At 35.5% G+C, this 25,641-nt stretch overlaps 1 long non-coding RNA gene across 4 annotated transcripts in view; it reads right to left on the bottom strand.

The window, feature by feature from the left end:
* Positions 1-2,018: 2,018 nt before the first annotated feature.
* LOC123807785 overlaps positions 2,019-25,641 on the bottom strand; it is a 55,680-nt gene continuing 32,057 nt past the window's right edge. The window contains exons 4-5 of one of the 4 annotated variants that reach the window (XR_006783697.1): positions 4,011-7,266; positions 2,019-2,831 (exon numbers count right to left, since the gene is read on the bottom strand). This is a non-coding gene — a long non-coding RNA (uncharacterized LOC123807785). Of the gene's footprint in view, positions 2,832-3,020; positions 7,267-25,030; positions 25,076-25,641 lie in introns of those variants that run through there. The other 3 variants (XR_006783698.1, XR_006783696.1, XR_006783695.1) reach the window with 3 other exon arrangements.

Raw genomic sequence — 25,641 nt, 5'->3', positions numbered from 1 at the left:
TCTGAAATCAGGAGCCCATAGTGATATAAAATGGTCAAAGGAAAGCAGCTTGAGAAGTTTCCAGTGTCTTTTATACTGTTTACATCTGGCAAACTTCAGCTTCGTAAGTGCTGCAGTAAGTTTTCTAAGTTTTTGTGTTGCTTCTCTGTCCTAAATAATAGAAATGGTCACATCACCAGAGACCTTGATGGGATAAAAGATTTGCTAAAGCACTCTAAATCTCCCACATTCTATTGTTATTTTTCCTCTGTTTAAGGAAGTTGACTCTGTAACAGTATGTTTAGCAATACAGAAGCCACCAGGAAAAATTTGTAAAAATAAATTTAGGAAATTTTATTACCTTCCTGGAGCCGAAGAATCCATGAAAGACAACAATGTGACTTATAACTTAGTGTTATAAACAAAACATCACTACCAACTTTGCTACACCTTAAGAATTATTAGTCCTTCCACTGGACCCACAAGAGATGAAAAGTTATGTACAAATTTCATTAAAAATTTCATCATCTCATAATTAAGCCTAGAAAATGCCTTAACATTCATCTAAATTATGAGATAGATCCAACCACAAATGTCTTTAAATGGATAAAAAGCTTACACCTTAGATGGTGAATGGCAAATGAGTAGTAAGCATGGCATGGATTAAAAAAGCAATAATATACGGCAAAATAAATAGGAATTTGCAATGAAAGCAAAAATGTATGTAGAAGTTGTCTAACCATAGAGAGCTTTTAGTTTGGCAGCATTCTGCACCTTCAGATTTCATATCAGTACCTCAAATCCAGAAATCATTGTTTTAAAGTGGCTTTTTACTTCATCAGCTGAGTAAAACACACCAAATACCAAGTGTTTCTATTTCATGTTACTCTCTATCATCTCATAGTCTGGTAAGAATTGGAATTTCTCTGAGTTACCAAGTTGGAAGCCAAACTGGACAGGTTTGTCTTACCCTTCTTGTAATAAGAGACCCCAAGAAAGTCTGGCTGCAATGTTCTACAAGTTCTTCTAAGTTGAGGGCTGGGACTGTGCTTTTTATTGGTCTTCATATTCCCCCACAGTGCTAGACATCCAATAGTCCAAATGAACTGAACTAAAAAATTGGGAATGCTACAGTCTCAGTGAACAAGCGCTTAGTAAAACAAGAATTAGAGTAGATTCAGAGATGGATGAGGATACTTTATGTAAAGAGTCTGAAAGACTTGATTCAAGTTAAAGACTACAGTAATACCATAGTATTTTTCTATTATTAATTGGGTGATTACAAAATGAGATGAAAATATAGATGTATATAGAAATATTAACTAGTTAGAAAGTTATACAAAATTATACATTTAATCAAACAGCCCAGCCAAAATTGGAATATACATAATTTGCTAATAAAAATGCAATGCTATAAGAGTGTTTAGTAATTAAAGAAATATTAAAGGAATACAAGTTCAGAATGAATGTCACGTGACTATAATCAATACTAGATCTTGACTTCCATAATTTAGTTATAAAAGGTAGTAGAAGTCAGTAGATCAGGCATGTATGTTACATGTAACTAGGATGTAAATACAGGAAAAAAATGTTCCCATTTCTGGATAACCTGATTTGAAGTCATAGGTTCACTGAACTTGGATTAATCAAAAAGTTCAAATATTGAGATGAATTGGTTTCAAAGATGCAGGTATATCCAGAAGACATATTACTGAGTTTTTAAAAGGCTCTTTGGAAGCACAGATTAACATTTTAGGTTTCCTTACATATCGTTAAAATAGTACATATTGAAAATCAAAGATATAGAATAATATGGTATTTCTGTCTAATGACATGCAGCTTGAGTTTCTAAATAGGAATCCTAGAAAAGAAGGTTTAGCTCCTAGAAAACCAAAATATCTGCTTTTAAATAATTTTTAAAAAGTGTATTTTGCCTTGGTCACTTTTTTTTGAAGGTTTTATTTATTTTTTAGAGAGAGGAAGGCAGAGAGAAAGAGAGGGAGAGAAACATCAGTGTGTGGTTGCCTCTCACATGGCCCCCATTGGGGACCTAGCCCACAACCCAGGCATGTGCCCTGACTAGGAATTGAACCAGTGATCCTTTGGTTCACAGCCCATGCTTAATCCACTGAGTTACACCAGCCAGGGCTGCTTTGGTCACTTTTTAAACTCTACAATTTAAGCAGTATTGAATTCCTTTTTTTTTTTTTTTTGTGGGGGGCTAACAGTTTTCTTCAGAGGCAAATCCAATTTAGGATGAGAAGGAGAAAGTTTCAGACCTCTTAGAACCTTCTTCATTTCCTCATCACTGTGTTTCTCCATCAAAAACAAGTATCTAAATAAGGAACCTCAATTATCTAAACCAATTTTGGCCAGCTTCTAGAATTTCTTGTTATACCTCCTTTGAAATGCCACAGTTGCACTCTTGAAAAACATACCTTCCTGGTTTTCAAATTTCTGTTTATTATTACAACTCTTCAGCCAGAATGCCAGGTCTTTGTGCTGTACTGTTTCTTGAAACTGGAGACCAGTACATTTCCCACAATTCAATTACTTGCCTTTCCACTTGAGAAATAAAAGCCACGTCAATTTTACAAAGTTTTAACTAAGTGAATTATTTGGACTTTAAGTTCTCAATTTTATTCTTTCAGTTTAGTACTGGGAGAGATCTTTGTTTTATTAATGGAAATAGAGGTTAAGATTCAAGAATAGTAACACACTTTAGTCATTGACCTTCATAAATGATACAAAAGTAGGGATTTTCTTATAGGCACAAAAATGAGATATGACACTTCAAGGAAAAAGGGAGAGTTTTAATTTAATTTTGGAAATGTTTATTTAAGATTACATACCTAATCAAGTATTTACATAAACATGTTTATATATATATATATATTTTTTAAAGATTTTATTTATTTATTTTTAGAGAGGGAAGGGAGGGAGGGAGGGGGGAGGGGGGGAGAGAGAGAGAGAGAGAGAGAGAGAGAGAGAGAGAGAGAGAGAAACATCAATGTGCGGTTGCTGGGGGTTATAGCCTGCAACCCAGGAATGTACCCTGGCTGGGAATCGAACCTGGGACACTTTGGTTCCCAGCCCGTGCTCAATCCACTGAGCTACGCCAGCCAGGGCTTATATATTTCTTTTTAAAGAGAAGGAATCTATTGACCACAATAAAGAGTTTCCATTAGCTTATCTAACCTTATCTGCTTTTTGTGGACACTGACAAATTTACCTCTTCAGATTGACTTTTACATAGAATTCCAGGCCTATATATTCAGCAACCTTTAACTAAAGCATTTCAAATGAAATGCCTATACACCATCTTAAATTCAGTATTACAAAAATGGGACTCAGCATCTTTCCTTCTCAAACCAGCTTCTCTAAACTGTCCACTTTCAGTGATACCATGATTGTCTAATACAGAAAATATATAATTTTTGACACCACCCTTTTATCCAACTCATCATGATGTTCTGTAATTTTCCCTTTTGAAACATCTTTAATTTACTCATTCACTTCCCTTCTCATTGCCATTATTCTGTTCAGGATTTCTTCACTCCTAGATTACACTAGTCATTTGTCCAGTTCCCTTACCACTAGACTTTATTTCTTAGAATCCTTTTGTTTAATTTCCATATTTAATTTCCAAAAATTCCATTACTTTGTCAACTTCCACTATGTTGTTTCAAGAGGCTGGGCTATGCTGCCTCCTATTTCTTGCTGTATCAAGACTAAAGTCCTTTAATTGGTTCTCCTAGGCAAAAGTCCAATAACTTAATTTTAATCTAGTTATCCAAATTCATGTAAACTGCCTCAGGTTTAAAGACAGAGGTGCCAAGTTACTGTGGGGGGAATACTGCATTGTATTTTGCCTTAAAATCTCATCCACAAATCAGTCCACTACTTGACAACTCAGTATATCTTAATTTACAAGCATACGGGCCACAAGTTTCAAAATGAAGAGTTTTTTTTTTAATTGAGCCATTTGAGACAACTTTCTAGTCACCCTGTAATTCCCTAAAGTTACTTACAACTTTGTGTTGAGGGGATCATCTCATGTGGCATTTACTGTCCTTTGCTAGAGTGGTCTGTCGTCAATCTGTTCAATACAGACAATGTGGGTTTGCAGTTTCTAGTCTCACTCCTTTCTTCATGTGGTCTAGGTATGCTTGGTATAGTCAGTTCTCACCGTTTTGGGTGGATGATGCCAAAATATATGCCTAGAAAACAGATGGTAAAGTAAATCAATATAGAGGAAAACTGCTTTGTGTAGGAACCATTATTTAATTACTGGTTGAATTCCTGACTTTTGGCTAAATGTTATGCATAACTTATACCTAGATTCTGGAAAACACACATATCCTATAGATTTTACATAAAAGAACTCAGTGTACATAAAATAAATTATCACATTGTGAATATGACTTAAGTGTCCCAGTAGAAAACAAATGCTGCATATTTGATTCATAATTATCTTTGCCTTCTTAGATTCCTTAAAGCTTTTTTGGTGCAATTTATAGTCTCTTAAAAAATTTTCCAAAGATTTTAAGAAAACCTATTCCACTCCAGGAGATAGCTCCAGTAGGCAGAGGAATTCAGAAAGCATACCATTTTCTTTTAAAGACTCATTTTAAAGAACTGCAGTGGATACTCAATACATTTGTTTTGTGAATATGGTAATGTTATCTCTTGAAAAGTACTTTTAAATATAAGGACTTTTCGTTCTACTACTGTCTCCCATCTCCTCAGACATACAAATAAAAACCAACAGAAAACAAACTATACGTTCTTGGAAAGCTTCAGTTCAATCATTAACGATCCTCAAAAGGGATATTAAAATTTCACAGGCTTTCCAACTATTTATACCCCACTCAGAGGCTTCTGACTTTAAAAAAATTTTAAAAAGACACTGTAAGGTAGCTAAAACTTGAGGCATGAATGTTAGTAGGTAGCATAGAATGAAAAGAGCCTCAGTAAGTAGTGAATAGTGGGGAACTCCTAAACTACCAGGAAAGAACCTAGACATTACATTTATCTAGCTGGTATTTAGCATTTCCAGCATGTATTAATTTATCATAAAAGTATTACTGATGATTTTAAGGAATCAGTTGCCATTTACCAAGCATCTGCTATGTTATTTACCCTTGAAGAGTACACAATAAAAAGTGATAGTCCCTGCCAATAAGGCAGGATGTATTCACTGTTCTACATTAGGTATAGAAGCACAAGAAATGACATTTGTGGCTGAAGAGGTAAATTCCATGTAGGGTTGTAGACAGCCTAAGATTTAGACAGTTGAAAATGAGGGAAAGGACATTATAGGAGTAAATCACTTGAGCTAAGGATTGGATGCAAATTAGAGTGGTTTGGAAGGAGTATTTCCATTTGGCTCAATAGTACTTTCATATTAATTCATAATTGTTCCCACAGTGGTAAAATCAACCTGACTAGGACAACGAATATCCTGACAGTAGAATTTTTATATGCAACCCTTTGATTTTCTGAGTTAAAACCCATAGATTCTCTAATGTATAGGGTAAAATCATCTAATTTAAGCCTAGATTTCCTTCCAATATTTCTTACAAATTGTGTTTTTTTCTTCAAATTATCACACCTTGGCTCTCAAAGGGCTCCAGGCAATCAAAATACTTTTCTTCTTTTAGAAATTAGAGTGGCTTATGTAAAGGAAGGAAAACAATCTAAAATAGGGTTATGCTGATTTTCCTACCTATTCCCCAATTCAAATTCTGCTTTTAATGTAGTGTTTTCACTTAACTCCTTCCTACCTGATCATGATTTGGCTCATTTTTCTGCACTTGATTGTGTCCAGTTCCTTCATTTCACTGAATTAATCTAATCCATTCTTTAAGCCTGGCTCATCTTCCACTTCCTCTAAGTCTTGTCTGATGAGTCTAAGCCCACATTTCCTTTAAGCTTCTACTGCACTTCAAGTCAGCAATAGACTTTACATTCCACTATTCTCTAGTTGTTTGTTGTATATGAGTATAATGTCCCCATCTAGACTAAAAGTTATTTGCTGACAGAGGCTTTTTGGTTTAGATTATAGTGAAATACTGGGCATAGAATAGGCTCTTAATAATAAAAGATGATCTCACTTAAAAATGCAAACAGAAAAATTTTAAAGTAGTATTTAATAATTTTTGATGAAATTATATTTACAGAATTTGAAATCTCACATTATCACCACTTCAGATTTTCACACTATGCAGAAATAGATTTGCATGAGTAAAACTGTCCAATACTACCACATGTATTTAACATAACCATAATTGAAACAGTAGCTATTCTTGATAATCCAATCCCATCTGATCCAATTTCTGGCAGTAGGAGAGTTTACAAGTACATAAACTTGTTTACAACCAACAGATTAATATTGAAAAGTTTGTAATTCAAATCCTTTACAGTGTACATCTTTCAAGCATGTTGTTAAATTATGAATACAATGATTTTATGTTGAAATAAACTGAAATTTTCCTTAAAGATTGGAATTCTTCAAATTGAATTCTTAGTTAACCTGAATTACTCTATTTATGAGAAGAAAATATACTGAAATTAATTTTAGAAAATATTCTAAGTTTAAGATTGAAAACTTCAGTTAACTAAATCTAGTACTCCATATTGTCGCATTAATACAATTAAATGCTTTATCTGATAAACCTTTAAAAATACATTTCTTCTTATTTTTCATTTATAGTGAATGCTTCTCCAAGTTTCACTGGGGTTGTTTTCCTTTTTGTTGATCTTGTCTCATATTGTCAAGGTGTCAGTTTGATAAAGGGTAAGAAAAATAAACCTAATTTTTTCTATAACAGCAACTTTAATCACATACTTTCCAGTTTGAAGGTGATATTGAGGTTTCCACATAAATCTACAAGATTTTACTTTTCCCTTTGCTTTTATGAGTAATGTCAGTGTACAGAATTATTTGCAAAATAGATATACAGGGTGGAGGAAAAGGTTTACAATTTTGAATACACAAACCAGAGTTTATTCTTGTGTTATTTTTTTCCATATGAACAATTGTAAGCCTACTTTTTCCCCACCCTGTATTGAAAACCAGTACTGTCCTAGGATTATAAAAATTTGTGACAAACCCTGACTGGTATGGCTCAGTGGTTTGGATGTTGTCCCGCAAACTGAATGGTTGTGCAGATTTGAGTCCCAGTCAGAGCACATTTCTGGGTTGTGGGCTAGGTCTCCAGGTTGGGGCAAGAGACAGGCAACCAATGGATGTTTCCCTCTCATTCTCCCTCCCTTCATTGGTCTCTAAAACATAAATAAAAATAAAACCTTTTAAAAAGTCATTTAAAAATTTGGAACAAGACAACCAAATTCAACCTCTTACTTACTTAAAACTGAGACATGGAGAGATAGCAACTTGGTTAAAGTCGAAGAACTGACAAGTAGGACAGCCAATTTTTAAGAATATGACCATACTTAATTTCTGTGGGATAGGAAGTTTAACTGCCTGTTTACATTGTCATTCCTCTGGAAAAGTAACCAAGGTATGTAAACACTTCTTAAGTATAATATTCACAAATATGAATTTCATTTTATTGCATTACAAGCTTTTGTTCTGCTTCATTTCATGGTTTTCTAAACCAGTGGGGAAATTTTACCTTTTCTTACATGCTTGCTATCTTAATAAAATGTGTATTGAACATATTGAAGAGATTAGTATCAGAGGCAAGCACATTTGAATGATGTAACTTAATTGAATAAAATAATAGCTGTACACACATCACTGAATGATTCTATCATGATTGAAGTTTCATTGTCTGAGGCATTAAAAATGATGACAAAACAATAGACAATAGAAAATGGTGGCAAGGTAGGTAGGAGCTGAGTCCACTTCCCTCTGTGCACAGGTGGAACACCTAGCTGATCTGAGGAATAGTGAACAGCCAATGGTAACCCAGAATATATTAAGGTTGGAGGCCAAAACTGTACAGGACACTAAGAAACAGATGGTAAAGAGATTGCTTTGGGATGATAAAAGTCCCTGAAACCAGCTCGAGGACCAGGGCTACTGCAGCCCTAGGTGTGACACCCCAGATTCTTGGAAGAGAGCCAAATCAACAGCTCCCTCCCCTGCCAAACTGGGAGGAAAGAGTGGCACCAGGATGAACCTGGATGCTTGAAGTCGTTTGGGGGAATAAAGACGAAGTGGCAGATGCACAAGGGCGGTGTTAACCTGCTGAGACTGCACACGAGGCTGGGTCAACAGAGAACTTGAGGAGCCAGGTGATGTCTGGAAAATGTTTAAAGATGTCCTGGAGGTTCCTAAGCCTTTCATTTTTTTTGAATTCTTGTTTCTTCCTTCCAGTCCACCCCATTGATTTGAGTCCCAGTTTCCTTACCATCACTGTTGGTTCCCTGTACATTTTCCTTTATTTCGCTTAGTATAGCCTCTATCTTTTTCACCTAATTTGTGACCAAATTCAACCAATTCTGTAAGCATCCTGATTACCAGTGTTTTGAACTATGCATCTGATAGACTGGCTATTTCTTCCTGTCTCAGCTGTATTATTTCTGGACCTTTGATCTGTTCTTTCCTTTGGGCCTTTTTTTTTTTTTTTGTCCTGATGCTCCTGTTACGAAGTGAGGTGCAAAGCCTTAAGTGTTCACCAGGGTGGGGCAACCGTTGCTGGGTTGTGATGCTGTATGTGGGGAAGGGGAACAATGGTGCTTGGTCTGCTCTTTCTGGATTTCAGTCACTTCCCACTCTTTCCACAAGCAAATTGGGCCCTTCTGGTGCTGATTTCTGTGTGGGTGGGCTTGTGTATATTCTAGAACCCTGTGGGTCTCTCCAACGAACTCTCCTGTGAGGCTGGGCGCTTCTCTCTGCACCTCAACTCACACAAGTGTTTTGAATCAGTGTTTTGAGGCTTTATTCCCCCACACCGGGACCCTGGGTTGTGTGGTCTGCCTCACTCCCCAGTTTTGCCTGGTTAATCTGTGTATGAATGTGGAACCGCCTGGTCTGCCAGCCATTTTTGTGAGCTTTGCTGGGTCTGCCAGCTGCTGCCATGCACACCTGGGGTCTGCCAGCCACAGCATTGCTCTGACCCCTCTCTGCCTGGCCGCCTGACTTTGCCCCTCCTACCAGTCTGGATGAGTATGTCTACTTTAACTCCTTGTTTGCAGGAATTCCATACAGTTCAATATTGTCAGTACTGGTTATTTTTTGTTTCTAAATTGTTGTCCTTATTTTGGTTGCGTAAGCAGGCAGTGTATCTACGTATACTAAGTATACGTAGATACACTTCCATCTTGACTGGAGGTTCTCCAGAAACATTTCAAATAAACGACCTAACCCTATCTCTATAAGAACTGGAGGAACAAACAAAGCCCAAAGTAGAAGGAAGGATCAACCAAGGTCAGAGCAGAATGAAATGACATGGAGACTAAAAGCACAATTATAAGGATCAATAAATACAGGAGCTGGATCTTTGAAAACATAAACAAAATTGACAAGTGTTTAAGCAGACTCATCAAAAAAAAGAGAGGACCAAAATAAACACAATCAGAAATGAAAGAGATTACAACTGATACCACAGAAATACAAAGGATTGTAAGAAATTACTATGAACAATTATATGCTAAGAAATTTGAAATCCTAGGTGAAATGGACAAATTTCTAGAAAAGCATAATCTTCCAAAACTGAATGAGGAACAAACAGAAAGCCGGAACAGACCAATAACAACTGATGAAATTGAAGCAGTAATCAAAAGGTTTCTGACACACAAAAGCACTGGAGCAGATGGTTTCACAGGATATTTTTACAAAGCATTTAAGGAAGAGCTAACCCCTATCTTTCATAGATTATTTCAAAAAATCCAAGAAGTCAGAACATTCTCAAACTCTTTTAATGAAGTCAGCATCATTCTAATCCCCAAACCAGAGAAAGACACAATAAGTAAAGAAAACTTCAGGCCAATATCACTGCTGAACATAGACACCAAAATCCTCAAGAAAATATTGGCAAACCACTTCCAGTAATATAATAAAAAGATCATACACCATGATCAAGTGGGATTCATCCCAGGAATGAAGGATGGTACAATATTCACAAATCAATAAATGTAATAAATCACACAAACAAAATGAAAGACAAAAAGAACATAATCATAGCAATAGATATGGAAAAAGCATTTCATAAGGGTAAAGCACCCATGTATGATAAAACACTTAGCAAAGTGGGAATAGTGGGGGCATTCATCAACATATTAAAGGCCATATATGAGAGACCAACAGCTAACATCATACATTTAATGGGCAAATATTTAGAGCTTTCCCACAAGATCAAGAATAAGACAAGGATCCCACATTCACCACTCCTATTCAACATAGTATTGGAAGTCCTAACCACAGCATTCAGACAAGAAAAAGAAATAAAAGGCATCCAAATTGGAAAGAAGGAAGCAAAACTGTCATTGATTGCAGATGACATGATAGTGTACCTAGAAAATCCTATATATTCCATCAAAAAGTGCTCGACCTAATAAGTGAATTTTGCAAAACAGTGGGATACAAAGTGAATATTCATAAATCAAAGGCATTTTTGTACACCGACAAGGAAATATCAGAAACAGAAATCAGGAAAAATAAAATCCCATTTGATATAGCGAGAAGAAAAATAAAATACCTAGGAATAAGCTAAACAAGGGTGTAAAAGACCTGTACTCAGAGAGTTACACAACAGTGAAGAAAGATATCAAGAAAGACACAAACAAATGGAAATATATATCGTGCCCATGGATTTGAAGAATTAACATCATCAAAATGTCCATATCATGCAAAACAATTTATAGATTCAATGTAATGACTATTAAGTATCAATGGCATAATTCACAGACATAGAACAAAGACTTCAAAAATTTAAGTGGAACCATAAACATCCCTGAATTGACGCAGCAATTTTTAGAAAGAAGAACAAAGTAGGAGGGATCACAATACCAGATATCGAACTGGGTTTACAAGGTCACTGTAATCAAAACAGCCTGGTAATGGCATAGGAACAGACAGACCAATGGAACAGAATAGTGAGCCTAAAAATAAACCCAAGTCTGTATGATCAATTAATATTTGACAAAGGGGGCACAGAAGCATAAAATGGAGTAAAAATAGCCTCTTCAACCAATGGTGTTTGGAGATTAGGACAGCTACATGCGCAAAAATGAAACTCGATCACCAACTTACACTATACACAAAAATAAATTCAAGATGGATAACAGATTTAAGTTTAAGTCATTATACCCTAAAAGTCCTAGAGGAAAACATCTGCAGGGAAATCTCAGGTACTCCACACAGCAATATTTTCACCAATATGTCCCCTAAGGCAAGGGACATAACAGAAAAAATAAACAAATGGGGCCTCATCAAAATAAAAAGATTATACATGGCTAAAAACAGCATTAAAATGAAAAGAGAACCAACTGTATGGGAAAACATATTTGCCAATGATACCTTGGACAAGGGTTTGATCTCCAAAATACATAAAGAACTCACACAAGTCTACTCCAGGAAGAGAAAAAACCCAATAAAAATTGAGCAAAAGACCTAAACAGACCCTTCTCTAAAGAGGACATACAAAATGTACATAGCCACATGAAAACATGCAAAGCATCACTAGCCATCAGACAGATGCAAATAAAAATGATAATGAGATATCACTTCACCCCAGTGAGAATGGCCATTAAAAACAAATCAACAAACAAGTGTTGGAGAGAAAGTGGAGAAAAGGGAACCCTAATACACTGTTGGTGGAAATGTAGACTGGTGCAGCTACTGTGGAAAACAGTATAGAATTTCCTCCAAAAACTATAAATGGTACTGCCTTATGACCCAGGAATTCCACGGCTGGGATTATAACCTAAGAATCCTGAAACACCAATCCAAAAGAACCTACGCACCCTAAAATTCATGGCAGCACAATTTACAATAGCCAAGTCCTCGAAACAGCCTGGGTGCCCATCAGTAAATGAGTGGATAAAAAAACTATGGTACATTTACACAATGGAATACTATGCAGCAGAGTGAAGGAAGGAACTCCTACCTTTTGCAAAAGTATGGATGGAAATGAAGAGCATTATGCCAAGTTAAATAAGCCAGGCTGTGAAAACAAATATGGTATGACCTCACCTTAAGTGGAACCTATTCAATAAAACAAACAAGGGAAATATAACCAGAGATATTGAAATTAAGAACAATCTGACAGTAACCAGAGAGGAAGTGGGAGGGGATTAAGGGGGGGGAAGGGTTTTCAGGAAGAAGTATAAAGGACATATGGACAAAACCAAGTGGGGGTGGAATCAGGGGAGGGAGTTAGTGATCGCTCTGAGCAGGGCATAGGTGGGTAAATGCAGAAAACTGTACTTGAACAAAAATAAAATAAATAAATAAGAACATACAAAAATAGACAATAATTTATAGATTCTCATGTAAAAATCATTAAATTAATCTGATGGACATATTTTGAAAACCTTCCTTTTTAATTTTTTAATTTATTGATTGATATTAGAGAGAGAAACATAAATTTGTTCTACTTATTTATGCATTTATTGGTTGATTTTTTTATGTTCCCTGACCTGGGATCGAATTCGCCACCATGGTGTATTACTTGGCTTTCCATATTATTCTTAATTCTTGCATGAATTCTTGAACAAATCTCAATTCTATATTATTTCTTTAGACATGCATTTATTAGAACAGTCTTTTCCACAGAAGCAAACAGCAAAACCAAAAGAGTAATCTAAAAATCTTTAATCTAAAAAATTCATTTTACTCTTACTATGAGGACTTTCTTTTTTTCAGCTATGGTAAATATAAAAATATTGAATATTAAAATTAAACACTTTGAAAATATAGAGAAGACTAAAATTCACTGATAACAGAATCTTAAAAATCCTGACTTACCTTATAAACCATCATGTTAAGTAAATCAGTTATTAATTCATTAAATATTATTTTAAATATTCATCAGATATCTGGTATGTATCAGATGTTTTAATTTTAATGTTGTCCTTATATCTGTAAGGAATTTTGTTATTTGAAATCATATATCAGATAACACAAATTGTAAAATTATATTGTACAAATGAATGAAAATACAGATAGCATTTCATCTCAAGTATCGCAATAAAGCATGAAATGAAAGAAACAATAAAAAAAGGAATTTTTGTCCCCTTCAGATCTCTCCAGCACTAATATTTATGCAGGTCTGGATTGAAGATGAGATTTTAAGACAACTGTATCATTCTCATGCTTCCTTTCACAGGTCTCTAGATTTACTCAATTGAGCAACTGTCTACATAAAGCTGAGTGTTGGCACTGTGCCATGTGTTGCATTTTAAAAGCTTGATGTCAAAATCTTATTCTAATGCAACAATAACTCAGGTTTTTTCTTGTCTATAAGTGAGGAGGATAATGAGTATTATGTAGCAGTGAACAGTTAATTTAGGAAACCTCTTAAAAATAAAAATGATTTTAAAGTAGTACACAAATCAGATAAGTTATCAAGGAATACACTTGTTAAGTAAAAACACCAAAATACTGACATGCCTAATTTGGGAAGAATTAACTATGAATAATAGCAACAGAGGCAACCAAGTGAAACTGATTCAAGAGGCAGGGTATTAAGGATAGAGATTCAGTTCATTTGAGAATATCTTTGGATCACCCAAACAAAAGTAGAGCCCATAAGCCAGATGATTCTCCAATGCAATGCAAAGCATCTGAATGCCATGGATAAAGCATAAAAAATAGCTATTAAATAATTATAACACTTTTAAAATTAATATGTTAAAAATCCCAAATCATGGGATGGTTGTAAAACTAACTGGAATTCTGACCGCCATGGTGCTTTGGCATAACTTCTCAGGAAAAAAACATCTAGGAATCCATTTCATTCTGCTAGAGAAAAAAATTTTTAAGACTCACATCAGATATATTGTCAATTTCTCAGTAAGACATGAAATATGCCCTGAAATTCTTTATTCCTTACCTAGTACATCATCTCATTGAGAAATAAAGGGCCCTTACACTTATTTTACATATAAAACTTTATAGTACCTGGCAAGTAATATTTCATGTTTCTCATTCCTTTTGATCCTTCAATTTAGTTGTAATATAGGTGAGGTATATAAATTTGAGTCTGGGAGCATTCCACTGAAAAGATCTGATTTCTGGCTATCTGGATCAGTAAGTTGTTTTGAGTAGCCTTAACAAAATTGGCATCATATGTATTCTATAATAAGGGAACTAACATATTACTGAGTGCTATGTGAGGTTATCAGCTACATTAGTCACCAAATGAGCTAAGAACAGTTTCCAGGCTCAAGCCTATTAGGTTTACAGGCTAATAATAAAATAATAATGAAAATAATTACAAAATATCACAGGCAATAATACAACTATTACCAGGGTGATAATACAGAAAAGGGAGTTAATTTTCTGTGTGCATATACGGAGGGGAGAGGAAAGCTGCCCTTCTGAGGTAATATTTGAGAATATTTCTGAGTCTCCTGCCTGGAATTGCTCTGAAGACAAAATGAAGTGAATGATTATTAAGCCTTGCCAGAAGTCCAATTCTTTAACAGGAAATACTAAAAGAAAAGAAAAAAAGTGTATCTGATAGGTTAATCTCCAAAATAAGTGTACAATTTAGATGTATTATGTAGTTTGTCTGCAGACTTTTAGTTTAAAAAGATCCATTTTCCCTTAGATTTTGATATGCTTTCAAAGAGAGACAGTGTGCTTAAGTGAGCTGACAATGTTTGATGCTGTAATCGCCTTAAAAACAATACAACAAATTATGACCTCCCGATTGTGTTAAGACTTACTCTGGACAGTTAGGCAGGGGCCATTTTCTCAACAGATGACTATTACATTAAGAGCTAACTGAATAGGTAAATCCATGGAACATATATACATACAGAAAGACATGGACACATAAACACCCATGTCCAGTGTTACTGAAACACCCTTCTAAGAGCATGCCTCCTGGCAGTGGACCAAGTAGTACCATCATGGAGCATTTGAGAAAATAATCTGTGCTTAGTATAGTACTACCAAATACAAAGCTATCTTTAAGACATTCTTTGGAAGTTATCACCATCATTTTGAGCATTTTGTGGCTTAATATTTGTTAATTTTGTCTCCCGTCTTTTGCTGGCTATAGGACAGAGGACGTAGATATAATTACTAAGATGAGTTCTGTAATCAAACCACCTGAGTCTGAATCCTGACTCCACTTACTAGTTTTGTGATATAAGGCATGCTATTTCCCTGTGATTCAGTTTCTTTACCTATAAGGATAATGAATTACCTCCTTCATAAGGTGGTTTGAGAATTAAATGAGTTATTAAATATCTGGAAAAGGATTTTTAAAAAATCACTGTGTCCTGGCTGGCATAGCTCAGTGGATTGAGCGCGGGCTAAGAACCAAAGTGTTGCAGGTTCGATTCCCAGTCAGGGCACATGCCTGGGTTGCGGGCCATGACCCCCAGCAACTGCACATTGATGTTTCTCTCTCTATCTCTATCTCCCCCCCTTCCTTCTTTAAAAATAAATAAAATCTTTAAAAAATCAATGTTAGTTATTTCTATTGCTAATAACAGTACCTAAAGCTTGAGCGATCATTATATGCAATTTAAAAAGTCATCAACAATCTACAGGGTAGGTATTAAAATGTTTTGATTTTATTAATTTGGGTCATTTTAAAATAACCACTCAAAATAAATAAAAATGTATTGGTTTATTTCCCAGAGGGACAAATAAACATTAACACGTCAGGGCTGGTGTTCATAATTGTATTTACAGTTCTCTCATATCAAGAATCTCATATAGCCCTAGCCAGTATGGCTCACTTGCTTGGGCATCATCCTGAAAACCAAAAGGTCGCAGGTTTGATTTCTAGCCAGGGCACATGAAGAGTACTTGATTTATAAAAATTAAGATGCCTGCATTAAAAGATGTCATAAAAATGATCTTTTCAGCCAAATCATGACATTGTTTTATTGTCTTAACAATGATTTGAATGCAAAAATTGCTAAAGATACATAGAATGATTATTTCCTACATATTTAATGGGAGAATCAACTAGACCCAATGCAAATTTCAGAGATTGGTATTCCTGGGAATACACCATTTAATTAGTTGAGCACCTTGCATGTGCCTGGTTTATCCAAATTCTTCAACTTTATTTTCCTTTGAAGTCTTAGGAGGAAAACGAAAACTTAATGATACAGTTCTATGCTGGATTTGTTCAAGAGCCTTCAAAAAGTAACCTGCCTTGAAAACGAATGCCAATTTATTTTAAAAAGTTTTTAGTATTTAAAAAAATAATGTTCCAACTCTAGTACTTAATGAAAATGTTAACATTTTCATTATTTCATAGTTCCAGGACAAATAACATATGCTATTGGAAAGCTTGATCTTGAACTTCTTAGAGTGCCTTCATTCAATAATTATTTGAAAATGAATAATCATTTTCATTATTTCATAGTTCCAGGACAAATAACATATGCTATTGGAAACCTTGATCTTGAACTTCTTAGAGTGCCTTCTGTAGATACTGTCAGTTCTGCTAAAATAATGGTCTCCCTAAAATTTCCTTCAGTAAAAAATTGTTGTTTGAAATACAGCAGTCTCAGCTTGTGGTCGAGATGGTAGGACAGGTAAACATGGTTTGCCTCCTCATACTGCCACATCAAACTTACAACTAAATTAATTATAGGACAACCATGACTCAGAATCATCAGAAATCAAGTTGAATTAAAGAAACCACATCTGTCCAGCATAGGGGGGAAAGAAAGATGGAAATATGAGTCCCGCATCAAGGTGTGGTGGATATAAATTTGGGAGGGATATCTCAGGAGTGAGGAGTCCCCGCCCCACACCAGGCCCCCCAGCCCAGGGTTCCAGTGAATGGTATAAAAGTCACCAGAACTTCTGGCTGCAAAAACAGGCAGTAATTGAGTCAGTGGAAGCAACTTCTGGACACCCAAGCAGTTCCTTTCAAAGAATCCACCCAAGAACTTACGCATACTCACTCCCCCTGAGCCACAGCACCAGGGTAGCAGCTTGAAAGGCACCAGTGGCATACAGGGAGAAAGTACAGGTTCTGGCATCAAGGCAAGAGATGGGGGTCAGCTTTCTCCCAGACAAAAAGGGCAGGTGGAGGCCATTATCTGAGGACCCATCAACCTGGCTAATACTGTTTGCCCTGCCCTGAAGATCCCCTGGTGCTCAGTCCCATCCAACTTACCGCTGTTAACAGTGGCTTTTCCGTATTAATGGATGGTCTGGGCTTATGCTTCACAGCTTCCTAAATCTTTCAAACCAGCAACAGCTAGCCTCAGTGAGCACCCAGGCACAGTACCTGTTGCTAAGTGGCTTCAGATAGGGCACTAGCAGCAGTCAGCCTAAATTCAGAGCTTGGCTTTGCCTGGGAAACTGCCAGCCCAGCACAAGTAGCAGCTCTCTGATTGCTTTATAGCTTAGGCAGGAACAAACACAGGTGGGACTAAACTTGGCTTTCACTATCTGGAAAACCTCAGGGACATGCACCCACTGGACAACTACAAACCATATCAGAGCACCACCACCTTGCCTCTGCACAGCTGATTCTCTACAGAAGGCAGAGGTTGGTGGTTGGTGGTCACAGCCAGTCCTTGCAGATGACTATTCTGGGTAAATTCCTCCCACTGATATGCCAAAACCAATCAAGGCTCAATTACATGAAAGGTGTATTAAGCCCACATGAAGGGTGCGCCTTCAGTACCCAGCTTGGGTAATAGAAGAGGCTGTGCCACCAAGACCTTAGGGGACACCTACTACGTTGGACTGCACTGCCAAGATGGAGTTATAGCAGTAATACCTAATACATAGAAACAAACACAGGGAAGCTGCCAAAATGAAGGGACAATGGAACATGGCCCAAATGAAAGAACAGATCAAAACTCCAGAAAAAGTACTAAACAAAATGGAGATAAGCAATCTATCAGATGCAGAGTCAAAACAATGGTTATAATGATGCTCAAGGAACTTAGCGAGGACCTTGGCAGCATAAAAAAGATAGTCAGAAATGAAGGGTTCACTAATTAAAATAAATAACAATTTACAGGGGAACAACAATAAAGTGAATGTAGCTGAGAAACAAATAAATTATTTGGGACATAAGGAAGCAAAAACAACCAATCAGAACAAGAAAAAAAATCCAAAAAATATTCCCCCCCCCCCCCCAAATGATAGTATAAGCAGACCCTGGGACAACTTTAAGAGTTCCAACATTCGCCATCATGGGGGTTCAGAAGGAGAAGAAACAAATAAATTGGAAATCTATTTGAAAAAAAAAAAAAAGGAAAGAAAACTTCCCTAATTTGGTGAAAGAAATAGACATGCAAGTCCAGGAAGCACAGAAAGTCCCAAACAATATGGATGCAAAGAGGCCCACTCCAAGACACATCACAATTAAAATGCCAAAGGGTAAAGACAAAGACAGAATCTTAAAAGCAGCAAGAGAAAAGCTGATAGTTACCTACACAGGAGTTCCCATAAGACCATCAGCTGATTTCTCAAAAGAAACCTTACAGGCAAGAAGAGGCTTGAAAGAAGTATTCCAAGTCATGAAAGGCAAGGACCTACATCCAAGATTGCTCTATCCAGCAAAGCTATCATTTAGAATGGAAGGGCAGATAAACTGCTTCTCAGATAAGGTCAAGTTGAAGGAGTTCATCATCACCAAGCCATTATTTTATGAAATATTAAAGGGACTTATTTAAGAAAAAGATCAAAACTATGAACAGTAAATACATATCTGTGGACAACTGAATCTAAAAAACAAACTAAGCAAACAGGAACAGAGACAGAATCATGGACACAGCATTCTGATGGTTGCCAGATGGGAGGGTGGGTGTGAGGGAATAGGTGAAGAGGCAAGGGGATTAAGAAGTACAAATAGATAGTTACAGAATAGCTGTGGGGATGTAAAATATAGCATAGGAAATGGAGTAGCCAAAGAATTTACATGCAGGACCATGGACATGAACAATGGTATGGTAACTGCCTAGGAAGTGGGGGTTGCTGGGTGTAGGGGGGCAAGGGGGAAATATTGGGACAACTATAATAGCATGATAAAATATAATTAAAAATAAAAATAAACTGGGGGAAAATTGTCCTTTGTTAGCACACATTTTAAAAGCAAAGATTTGTTCAAGATGATGTATTTAAATTTTACTTACTCTTTCTTCTTTCTTCACTTAGGGTATTTGCTAAAGCAGTCTAATGAACACATCTAGTTGGTATAAAACCCTTGTTTTAAGAGCTCATATTTGCATTCCTGAAACTCACTTTCCTCAGTTTTGTCATCCAGTGCAATACAGAATAAACAAGTCTCAAGGTTATGTCTTTTCTTTTTAATCACTCCTTAGTACATCTGAACACCATGTTTTTTTCAATTCTCTATTCATTGTCCAGTTAGTTCACATCCACACTCTGTGTGGCCTGACATGAGTCTTACACACCAAGACTACCAATGAACAATGGTTTTGGGAGGCAAGTACTTATTAGCATATGGCAATAAGTTAACCCAAATACATGAATTTTCATGCTAGTTTTTAAATCTGTCAAACACTGACCTAAGCTGCACATTAAATCTAATTTGGCTATCCAGAGACCAAGACCATCTGGTATGGTTAAAAATAAGGTAGATTGTAGTGAAGAACTTTTTTTCTTTCTAGGAATGTTTTTTCTTAATGAATACAGGAAGTATCATAAAATCATAACAGATTTTCCTGAAGAATATAACTATGTAGAATTTTGTAAAAAAGCCACCAACTTTTAAAGCTCCAAATTCCCTTGAGTTTTAGACATAAATACATCTAAGAATCACCTATTCAAATGTGGTACAATAACTATTATGGACCTACTTGGTCCAGAATACCTACATGGGTATTTTTCCTCTTTTTTTTTTTTTCAAAGGAAGAAATACTCAGTAAAATGCTGACAAAAGTGGCATGACAGGGTCTGAATTGAAATCTCTACCATAGGCCCATTTTGATGACAAACATCGCTCCCCTCAGATTTTAGACTCTCAAATACTATAGTTTCTTTAGTCTCTTAACCAAGTTTTAAGATTCCAAAACGGCCTAAATGAAACTAGTAGAGCTTAAGGATTTTAAATGATAAAATATGAGCACATGATAAAAATAGGTTGAGACATACTATTTTTGCTTACATTCCAAATAGGTCACTGAAACGGACAGGTCATACACTGTGAATCCATGTTTGTGTCATGTTACATTTTGATAACCAAAGCCATGTTTGAACTAAAATGTCCATAATTACTCATGTTTTCTGAATATCAAATGTGAATTCCACACTCTCAGAAGAGCTCAGCTTTTTGATAAATTAGATGTAATGATCTGGGGTATAAAAGAGGAAACAAACTCATACTGATCTTAGATTTTGCTTTGAGCAAATCTTGAGCAGTACACATATTTCAGTATTTATTCTTGCTCTCCTTTAAAAACCTTTCAGTGATTTCTCTTGCATTAGAATGCTTCTCACACTATGGAATGGTACCCGTGGGGATGACATGCAAGTTTGGCTGAGGGAGCCACAAGGTAAACAAGATGCATATTCTCGTATGTTCAAGCTTACTAAAGCATCTTGAGAAATTTTAGGCATTTTTTACAGTAAAATATTATAAAACAAATTCTTCAGTTCATGGTATTTTTATATTTTAGATAAATGTAAAGAAAAATTTTCTTAGCCAAAGCAAATTCTATATCTCTTCTCCACAGGAGTTGCCCCTGCTAGTCCCTGGAACAGTTATACATTGAAATAAGGAAAAAAAAAATGCTGATCCAACTAATCAGGGATGTCTAACCTGCAGCCAGCAGGCTGCATTCGGCTCAGGATGACTATGAATGCAGCCCAACACAAAACTATAAATTTACTTAAAACATCATGAGATTTTTTTTGTGATTATGTGTCACAATGTATTTAACGCATGGCCCAAAACAACTCTTCTTCCACTGTGGCTCAGAGACACCAAAAGGCTGGACACTCCTGAGAGGGAATAATTTAAGCCTAATAGTAGTTGCCACGAGTATAAAACTGTGACTTTTAAATAGAATTCTTTTGCCTTTTTCAAGGTTTCTATGTCTATGTATTACTTTTATACTAGGAAAAAATTAAAACAAACTTTTAAAACAAAAAAATCCCTGTATTTTAGATGTAAAATTAAGATTCACTGTGCTAGTAAATATAGCTATAAATCAGATTTTTATTTACATAATTTATAGTTTCAAAATTAAAATATTTATCTACTACTCCCTTTCTTATATATACTTAAGGTATCTAGGGGAAAGGTTCTGGGGGTGGAAGAGGAAGGAAATGACAGCAAAACCTGTCAACAAACTCAGGAATTCCTTTTTAATATTCCTTTGAGCACTCCTTTTAACATTCCTTCATTTTAGAAAACATAGACTGTTCCCCTGAAGCATATTTTAAAATGATTTTATTTTTGAAATACCTATTGTTTGAAATTATCTGTTCAGTTCTTCCCATGATAGTTAATCCTTCATTATCACTTCCACAGTTCCTGAACCAAGCAGGATTTCCATTTACATATTTCCAAAGGGGATGATTATGTAGTGGTAAGGCTGCTTCAAATAATTGTTTTCATCAATATTTTTCAAGGATTTGTCACTCTCCTTTCCAAAAAGAAACCTTCCATTCACAAAAATCATACACGCTTATTAATGGTACACCCCCCCCTTCACTGTAGTGAGATTTATCTCACACACATAGTAAACCAATAATAATAATTTAGCAAATGTATTCTTCTAAGTACTCTGTTCATACTATTTGGTAATCTCATTCAATCATGAACAACTTTCTAGCTAATTAAATATAATTACATTAATTAGAATACCTGAACAGTACTCCATTTAACATGTTATTTAATCTGCCCTTTGTTAGACACTTCATAAACTCTTCGTATCTTTTAATATTATAAACACTATAATAAACACATGAACTACTTCTTAGAGTATGTTTTAATTGCCTTTACAATATCAAACAATTGAAATAGGTAACTCATTCTTTTAATGTGCTAAAATGTGTTATGGCCAGTTCACACTCTATGATATAGTTTTTCATGTCATAGAAAAAATCAACTGTCTCACTTGTCAGCATAAAATTACTTGAACTTTGGACTTATATTTAGGCTTGTTTTTTGAAGTTCTGGATGTCTTAGTCCACCTCATCTTTCTTCATTTTGTTTCTTTTTCAAAAAATATTTATTTATTTTTAGACAGAGGGGAAGGGAGAGAAAGAGGAAGAGAAACATCAATGTGTGGTTGCCTTTCACACACCTCTACCTGGGAACCCAGCCTACAACCTAGTCACGTGCCCCTACTGGGAAATGAACCAGTGACTCTTTGGTTCACAGTCCAGTGCTCAGTCCACTGAGCCACACCAACCAGGGCTTCATTATGTTTCTTGAATTTAAAATTTTTGTTCCTATTGCTAATACATTTTAAAGGTTAATATGTATGAATAAATGAGGTACAATTACAGGAATGTTATGTTCCTCAGGAGAGCAAGAAGAACATAGTATGAACAATTTATATTCCAATTTTCTTTCTTTTTTTTTTTTAAGATTTTATTTATTTATTTTTAGAGTGGGAAGGGAGGGAGATAGAGAGAGAGAGAGAAACATCAATGTGCGGTTGCTAGGGGTTATAGCCTGCAACCCAGGCATGTACCCTGACTGGGAATCGAACCTGTGACACTTTGGTTCGCAGCCTGCACTCACTCCACTGAGCTACGTATATTCCAATTTTCAACCTGAAATATAAATTGTTCATACTATGGGAAGGAGGTATCATGCCAGACTGTTACAAAGTCAGGAAACAGGACACACTAGAGGTTTGGCCTGATTTTTCAAAATGTACAGACATTACTTGGGGGAGAAGTGGGATACTGAAATGTCATAAATGAAGGCAGAGATAGAAAAACAGATATATCAGGACTAGTTCACTTGAAGAAAAATGGAAAACTTTAGAAAAGAAGGTTGGGGCAAGATTATGAGGCACAACCTAAGGAGTTTGAATTTTATCCAATAAAAAGCAGTATTGTAGGAAGGTTAAATTAGTGGGATATTCTGTAGCAGAGGAAGCAATTACAGGCAAAGAATTCTTTACCTAACAGCCTTGGCTGGTGTACCTCAGTGGATTAAGTGCAGATCTTGCAAGTCAAGGGGTTGCCAGTTCGATTCCCAGCTGGGGCACGTGCCTGGGTTGTGGGCCAGGTTCCCAGAGGGGGATGCATGGGAGGCAACCACACATTGATTCTTCTCTTCCTCTCTTCCCCCCCCTTCCCTTCTCTCTAAAAATAAATAAAAATCTTAAAAAAACAAAAAAAGAATTCCTTAATTAAGATGATACAGAATAAAGATTAATAAAAAAAAGAAAACATTTTCTTTTTAAATCAGATATCAGATTTTAAAGAATGATAATGCATTGACAACTTAAATCAATTCAAGATGTGTTTTTCATGTTCTTAATAAAAAGTCCAAAAATTAAAAAAAAAAAGAGTAAGAAAGAAATAATGAAGTTCTTAACTACGGCACCAATTCCAAGAATAGAGGTGTCAAAGACAATGTTTGAGTAAATGACAAACATGAACAATTTCTGAATGTTCCTTGGAACCAGTAGCTTTGACTAAACTGATCAAATGGAAAACTATTTCAGAGCCATCAAAGCACAAATTGCAAAAACCTGATCATCACATATATTAACCAACCATTCAAACAGTATTTATGTTCTAAATGGTCCAATTCATAAAAATACTCTGTTCTATTTACAAAGGTCAAATAGGCTTAGGCACAAACAACTGTATAAAAAATTAAATCTGTAGATTAACCTAAAACCTTAAACAGCAATAAGATCTGGCCCCTATGAACTCTTCGATCCTATAAGCTACCATTCTCCCTCTGTGTAATTTGATCATAGCCACCCAGATCTCCTTGCAGGTTCTTTTACACACCAAAAATGCTTCAGTTTCAATGTCTTTGCAGTTGTTATATCATCTACCTGAAAGGCTCTTCTCCCAGCATTATCTAATGTTTTGCTCCTTTACTGTTTAGATCTTTGTTCAAATGTCATCTCTGAGGCATTTTTCCATCATACTATTTAATTTAAAAACATCTTTCTCCTGCCTTCCAAACTACTTTATACCATCCCTTGGTTTATATTTTGAAACAAAATTTATTATCACCTTCTGACATGCTACATAAGTTACCTATAAGTTTTGTCTATTCTGTTACCCACAACTCACTCCCAAGACTGTAAGCTCCATGAGGGTTGCAATTTATGTTTTGTTCACTGCTGATCCTCAGCACCTACACAGGATAAATAAATTTGTACCTTTCTTTTTATAAGTAAATGCTGCAAATCTATTTGTAATGCTCCTATCTGACATTAGCATTTTCACACTGCCAGACAATACATTCATGAAAATATAAACAAATATAAAAGCCTACACAGACTATGTAAAAACTTACAAATTTCTTAAGAAATGATGTACTTAAACTTTCTCAACATACACTACCAAACAACAAATACTCTACACCTTCACTGTTTCAGGCTAAAGTGGTATTTTAAAATGTTCACATGGAAACTTCTATCATATGCATTAAGCCCAGAAAAAAAGAGTTTAGTGGTACTATATAAACTTATATCCTTGAAAATGTTATTTCTATAGGAATAAGCGTTCTTAAAGATTATAAAATAATAATAAATGGAAGGAAGCAAACTCTGGGGTGAATAAATATTTCTACCACTTTCTAGAGATATTCTTTAATAGAATCATCTGCCCTGGCTGGTGTAGCTCAGGGGATTGAGTGCCGGGCTTTGAATGGAAAGGTTACGGGTTTGATTCCTAGTCAGGGCACATGCCTGGGTTGTGGGCCAGGTGGCCAGGTAGGGGCATGTGAAAGGCAAATGATCGATGTACCTCACGCATCCGTTTCGCTTCCTCTTGTTCTCTCTCCCTTCCCCTCTAAAAATAAATAAATAAAATCTTTGAAAAAAATCTATGCTAGTGGTTAAGTTATAAAACAAAGACATATGAAGTATCTTTAATAACAACTTAATTAATTTGAGGAACATTAATATAGAAGTAGCTTAAAATTTTTTTCCTCAGCACAATTTCTAAAAAAAATCTATCCCTCTAGCATAAGATAAATATAAACAGTAACAAAATTATCGAGGCAGTTTATATTTTTTTCCATACACAAAAGTCAAATAATAAGAAAACAATAAATATCGGATTATTCAAACAATGAATTGAGGGGACGTCTGCTTATTAAAATACTAACCTAAGTGTATTACTCATGAACATTTTTGCATAAATGACATTATTAATAATCAAGAAATAGACCAAAAGAGAAATTATAAATATTGAATTTAATTTCAGTATATTTAAGGCCAAAAAAAAAAAGAAAGCCCAGCAACTAACTTGTCACCTTGTATAGTAATTTTAACAGAAATAGTTTAAACTTATTTATTTTGCCAACATTTTCTTCAGTGCATATGTCCTTAAAAAAAGACATCAGAAATCCAAGA

This window comes from Phyllostomus hastatus, unplaced genomic scaffold (genome assembly GCF_019186645.2).
Source record: "Phyllostomus hastatus isolate PE091 unplaced genomic scaffold, TTU_PhHast_1.1 phas_scaffold_46, whole genome shotgun sequence".
Lineage (NCBI taxonomy): Eukaryota > Metazoa > Chordata > Mammalia > Chiroptera > Phyllostomidae > Phyllostomus > Phyllostomus hastatus.
The sequence above is the reverse complement of the archived record's forward strand: the minus strand, read 5'-3'. Positions and strand labels throughout refer to the sequence as shown.